The following is a 5,874-nucleotide window of genomic DNA, read 5'->3' on the forward strand; positions in this document are numbered from 1 at the left end:
AGGTTTCTGATGGAAAAGCATTGTGATAGTCGTTCAATGGGTGAACAGTGAAACTATACATACTGCAAACCAAGGTGATGAGTTGGAAGGAATTCAATAACCAAAACCAAAATTAAACAAAGAGAATGAAGAAAGATTAAGGTAGGAACACATAGTTTGGTTAAAGAACTAATAGAGCAGAAATGTAAGTCCACAACTCTCTGAAAGGTATAAAATTCCAAAAGAAAAAGGGTTCACCTTGGACTGTAAATAGGAGAAATAAAATGAAAATAAGAAAGGGAAAGTTTAGACAAAACATTGGGAATTCTTGTTAATTTTCAGGAGTATTAGGTTAGTTGAGTGGGTGCCCAAAAGAATCTCTAAGGACATTTAAAACTTCATTGAACAAAGCCATGGACAGTGTATTGTGGTGAGCAAGAAGACTTAATGGCAGGGGGATGGTCTGGATCAACCATGAGGTGTTTTTCAGCTCTAATTTCTAGTATTCCATAGCTCTGTGAAGAATAGTTGCTAAATTGCTTGATCAACCCAGACAAATAAAACTCAACACAGGAATAAATTCCCAGACAAAACAATAAAGTCAGCCAAAATTGAAACACACCCCTCAGAATAACAAAGAACCCTAAATCTTGCATCATACCCCAAAGACGACAAATTCAGTTTCTGGCAGCCTGCCCAGAAGAATAAATTCCAGAGACTAGATCCTTCACTGAGTAAGCCCAACCAACAGGTTGGGAGAGTTCAACTTCTCAGACACGCAAAACCTCCCAGCAGATATTAATATTAGAGCAGACTAAAACTGAAAGGGAAAAGTGATATATTAAACAGCTTGATCTATGAGTGAACTAATTCCTGTATTCATTCTTCAAGGAGTTATTATGGAGTACCTACTATCTGCCAGCTACTATTCTGGGGTAGGGTACCTCAGTGAACCAAACACTGAAGAGATCTGCCCTTGTGGAGTTTACGTTCTAGTGTGAGGAACAGTAAAGAACACGGTATGCCATATCTTCAATAGGTGGGAAGTGCTAAGGGGAGTAGATAGCAGGCTAAGGAATATGGCGGGCAGGGGTGGGGGTGTGACAGAATGGGGGCAGATGGCTGCGTTTAATAATGCAATCAGGGTAGAACTCCTGAAGAAGGAGAGACATTTGAGCAAGACAAAGGCAGTGAGAGTAGTTAGCCAAGTGGGTACTGGGGAAAGAATATCCCAGGCAGTGAGAACTTACAGAGCACAGCAGGAATGGTGGAGCAAACCTGGTGTGTTTGAGGAATATGAAGGAATATTCTTCCCCACACTCACTCCCCTCCAGTAGAATGAAGTCAGAGAGACCTTGTAGGCCTTTACTAAGACCTTGTCTTTTATTCTGAGTAAACTACTCACATCTTGCTGTGAGAATCTTAGGACCTCAGTGAAGAAATTAATGCACTTCAGGTGCCAGCCTCCTTGGGCAACCATTCACCCACACATCAGTGGTGTTTCTTTGTGCTCCTTCAGATTGTTCAGGTTATAAGTTATAAGAATGTCAGCATCTTCCGGCAGCATGGGCCTTTAACATAAAAGTATGTCCTGTAGGTACTGCTACTGAGAATGCAGGGAAAATCGTGAATCTTATAACTCTGGGTGTTTGCTTTCATTTTTTTCTTAGACCAGCAATAAAAAAATTTTAAAATTATATTTATGATCTTTGTATGATGTTTGTACATATATGAAATATGTACTCTGTCACAGAAAATAAAACCCTAAATATCAGCAATTGTATTGTGGGTTTATATTCTATGAAACCTGATCTTTACTAAGGGCTTGATAAATGTTTAAAGGTAACTAGGAGCTTAAAGTTAGAAGACAAAAATGGATCTGCTTGTGAGAAGGAATGACAATATTAAAAGAATATTTTGATGTTTTTGGATATTTGAAAATATTCAAAAATTAAAGGCTAAGTTAGAAAAACACTGTTAATGTTTATTCATGATTTGAAAAAAAGTGTGTTGAGTACCTGCTGTGTGCCAGGCACATTTTCTAGACCCTATGGATACAACAGTGAGCAACACATAAGAGCCTGAAATCTAATACGTTCCTCTATGAAGATTCTCTTCAGGCAGTTTACCAGTTCTATTATAACAATGTGTAGCTGAGGTGGTGGGTCAATAGGAGACTCGTCTGCAAGCCAGCATCACCTGTTATGATGGGACATGGCTAGGAAATGATACTTCATGACCTGTCCCCATCTGGTGATCTACTCTTTGGAAATCCTCAGGCAGAGACTACATCTCTGAATGTTCAGGAACTTGGGACTTGGCTCCAAGTCTTTGCTATTGTGAGTAGTGCTGCAATAAACATACGTGTGCATGTGTCTTTATAGTAGAATGATTTATAATCCTTTGGGTATATACCCAGTAATGCGATTGCTGGGTCAAATGATATTTGTAGTTCTAGATCCCTGAGGAATCGCCACACTCTCTTCCACAACGGTTGAACTAATTTACACTCCCACCAACAGTGTAAAAGTGTTCCTATTTCTCCACATACTCTCCAGCATCTGTTGTTTCCTGACTTTTAAATGATCACCATTCTAACTGGAGTGAGATGGTATCTCACTGTGGTTTTGATTTGCATTTCACTAATGACCAGAGATGATGAGCTGGATAAAGAAAATGTGGCACATACACACTATGGAATACTATGCAGCCATAAAAAAGAATGAGTTCATGTCCTTTGCAGGGACATGGATGAAGCTGGAAAACATCATTCTCAGCAAACTAACACAGGAACAGAAAACCAAACACCACATGTTCTCACTCATAAGTGGAAGTTGAACAATGAGAACATATGGGCACAGGGAGGGGAACATCACACACTGGGACCTGTCGGGGGGTGGGGAGCAAAGAGAGGGATAGCATTAGGAGAAATACCTAATGTAGATGATGGGTTGATGGGTGCAGCAAACCACCATGGCACATGTATACCTATGTAATAAACCTGAACATTCTGCACATGTATCCCAAAACTTAAAGTATAAAAAATAATAATAAAAAAAGAAAGGGAAGAGAGCATGGTATTTGAGTTACAGTTGTGTAGTCTAATATAGAAGCCACTAGCTACATATGGCTGTTAAGCTAGTGAAATGTGGCTATTCCAAATAGAGAAGTACTCTAAGTATAAAATACACTGGATTTTGATGACTTGGTGTGAAAAAGAGAATATAATTTTTTTTAGATATTTTACATTGATTGCATGTTGAAATTATACTTTTGATGTATTGGGTTAAATAAAGTATACTATTAGATGAATTTCTCTTTGTTAAACTTTAAAAAAATGTGCCTACTAGAAAAAATATACCTACATTTATGTGGTTGACATTCTGCTGAGTCAGACATCTGCCTTTGATTCCCAGATCAGCTCAGTACTGTTGCATAATAATGGCTAACACTTGGAGTACTCATTAAGTGGCAAGTCCTCTCCTAAGCACGTTACCTATGCTAAAACATTTCATCCTTACAAACAATCCTGTGAGGAATCATTTTTCCAGATGAATAATTTGAGACACAGAACGGTCAAGAAACTTGCCAAAGGCTACAGATCTGGTGAGTAGAAGAGCAATTAGGCTTTTAAAGCTGTAACTAATCCAGTGGCTCTCAAACCTACATGTACATCACAGTCACCTGCAGGGCTCTTTAAAACACAAATCTCTGAGCCCCCAGGGGTTTTGACTCGGTAGATGGGGCATAACCTGAGACTGTGCATCTCTACCAAATTGTCAGGTGATGTTGATGCTGCTGACTGGAGGACCACATTTTGAGAACTGTTGGCCTAATCAGTTTACTACACCACCCCTCTCCAACCTTAATAAAGTCGTCAGCCTTTCTGAATCATAACTGTAGTTCTTACATTTACCTCATATGCTGTAAAATTCTCCATTTTAAGGTGCACAACTCAGTGTTTTTTACTATCTTCACAGCTCTGCAACTACCATCATTAATTCCAGAACATTTCCATCACTCCAAAAAGAAACTCAATACCCATTAGCAATCACTGCTGACTCCTGTCTCCCCCAACCCAGGAAACAACTAATCTATTTTCTTTCTCTATTGATTTGCCTATTTTGGACTTTTCATATAGATGGAGTCATATAACGTGGCTTTTTGTGTCTGACTTCTTTTTCTAGCATCATGTGTTCAAGGTTCATCCATACTGTAGTGTATATCAATACTTCATTTTTTGACTGAATAATATACACTTGCATGGGCATACCTTATCAGTTGATGCACATTTTGGGTAGCGTACATTTTTGGCTATTATGAATTTCTATGAACATATATAGGTTATAAGTATGATAGGGTCCAGTAGGAGTGGAAATGCTGGCTTTTATGGTAACTATGTTTAACTTTTTGAGGAACTGCCAAACTGTTATCAAAGTGCTGCTCCATTGTATATCCCCATCAGAAATGTATGAGAGTTCCAGTTTTTCCACAACCTTAGCAATACTTGCCATTGCTCATCTTTTTATCATAGCTATCCTAGTGGGTGTGAAGTAGTATTTTACTGTGGTTTTGATTTGCATTTTCCTAATTTCTAATTGTGCATTGTTTTATGTGCTTATTGGACATTTGTGTATCTTGTTTGAAAAGATGTCTATTGAAAGCCTTTGCTCTTTTTTTTTTTTCAAGAGACAAGATCTCACTCAGTCACCCAGGCTGGAGTGCAGTGGCACAATCACGGGTCACTGCAGCCTTGATCTGGGCTCAAGCCATCCTCCTGCCTCAGCTGAGTGGCTGGGACTACAAGGATGTGCCATCATATCCTAATTTTTAAATTTTTTTGTAGAGACTGGGTCTTGCTATATTTCCCAGAATGGTCTCAAGCTCCTGGCCTCAAGGGATCCTCCCATTTTGGCCTCCCAAAGTGCTGGGATTACAGGTGTGATCTACCACACCTAGCTTCATTTTTAAATTGGGTTATTTATCTTTTTATTGTTGAGTTATAAGAGTTCTTTATATATGCATACAGGTCCTTTACCAGATGTATGATTTGCAAATCATTTCTTCTATTCTGTGGGTTGCCTTTTTGCTGTCTTGATGGTGTCCATTGAGGCAGAATGTTTTTAATGTTTATGAAGTCCAATTTATCTAATTTTTCTTTTATGACTTGTGTTCTTGGGTCATATCTAGAAACCAATGACTAATCCAACGTCATGAAGATTTACTCCTATGCTTTCTTCTGTGAAATCGTAATCCTTACATCTAAGTCTGTGATCTATTTTGAATTAATTTTTCTGTGTGGTGTGAGATATGAATCCAACTCCATTCTTTTTCATGTGGCTATCCACTTATCTCAGCACTATTTGTTGATCACAGGTTCCTTTTATAATTTAAGAATGTTTTATAGTCTGCATTAATTATAATATTTTTATTAATATTAATTACAATATGTTTTTTTCCTCTCTAGGTGCTTGCCTGCTATGCTGTCAAAGCTTTGTGAGCACTGTAATGAGAACAAAATGGATGTCCTCAGAATTAAAACCCCAAGTCAGTAATGATTGACCACAAAGTAGACTTGTTCAATTGCACCCCATCATTCACCGTTATATAATACCAAGTACCAAGATTCTTACCATTATTATGTCATCCTATATTAATTCTTTCATTCACACATATAGGATGAAAAACAAAGGAATGTTTATCCTATATAATGTTCCTTTATGATTTTTGTAATACCATTTTACTGTTGTTTATGCCTATAGCACCCATTCGACTGATGTTATAAATACAAATTTGAAATGTGGTGAGTTGCTTCCATATACTGTTGTAGTAATTGAATATAGAGAACAGACCAAAATCAGATGAATGCTAGAAAATAAACAAAAATGGGGGAAA

At 37.8% G+C, this 5,874-nt stretch overlaps 1 long non-coding RNA gene across 1 annotated transcript; it reads left to right on the forward strand.

Moving 5' to 3' along the window:
• Window positions 1-3,500: 3,500 nt before the first annotated feature.
• On the forward strand, window positions 3,501-5,548 carry LOC107976092 (uncharacterized). Its single transcript, XR_001719729.4, has 2 exons — window positions 3,501-3,585; window positions 5,447-5,548. It is a non-coding gene; the product is annotated as an uncharacterized LOC107976092 (long non-coding RNA).
• Window positions 5,549-5,874: the final 326 nt, after the last annotated feature.

The sequence above is a fragment of the Pan troglodytes genome, chromosome 6 (assembly GCF_028858775.2).
Source record: "Pan troglodytes isolate AG18354 chromosome 6, NHGRI_mPanTro3-v2.0_pri, whole genome shotgun sequence".
Lineage (NCBI taxonomy): Eukaryota > Metazoa > Chordata > Mammalia > Primates > Hominidae > Pan > Pan troglodytes.